We start from the raw sequence: 543 nt of genomic DNA, 5'->3' as shown, positions 1-543 counted from the left end.
CAAAGAGTCAAACTTTAACGCAAAGAGCGAGGCGTTTAGGAGGGGACAGTCAATTTCATATACAGAATAATTTCTGTTCGTTGTTGCTCCTTACTTTCAGTTAAAAAAACTTGTTTTGTATTTAATTTGATCGTTTTTTCAATAATGCCACGATATCTGGCTCCACGTCCACGGAAAAATCCCCTCCCCACGGAAATATTCTCTGGACAATTCAATCAGGGAGAAAATTTACCTTGGGCAATTACCCTTAACATCTACACGCGCTAAAATGGAATCGCTAAAGAGAAAGAAAAACATATAAAGAAATTTCGCATAAGAATTCTTGCAATTTACCCCAGTGTAAAATTTCCCCTGAAAAGCTTACCCTCTGGAAACTTCCCTCTACATAGAAAATTATCCCGTGCGATAATTTTCTATGGAGAAAATTCGTCCCCGGCAGAAAATTCGTCCTCTCCACCCCACATGAAAAAGGTATGCATACTCCTCAATAACGAATAATGTACGTAAACTATAGGTAAATTTATTGCTTAAAGACCTATCCCC

This window comes from Artemia franciscana, chromosome 5 (assembly GCF_032884065.1).
Source record: "Artemia franciscana chromosome 5, ASM3288406v1, whole genome shotgun sequence".
NCBI classification, from domain to species: domain Eukaryota; kingdom Metazoa; phylum Arthropoda; class Branchiopoda; order Anostraca; family Artemiidae; genus Artemia; species Artemia franciscana.
The sequence above is the reverse complement of the archived record's forward strand: the minus strand, read 5'-3'. Positions refer to the sequence as shown.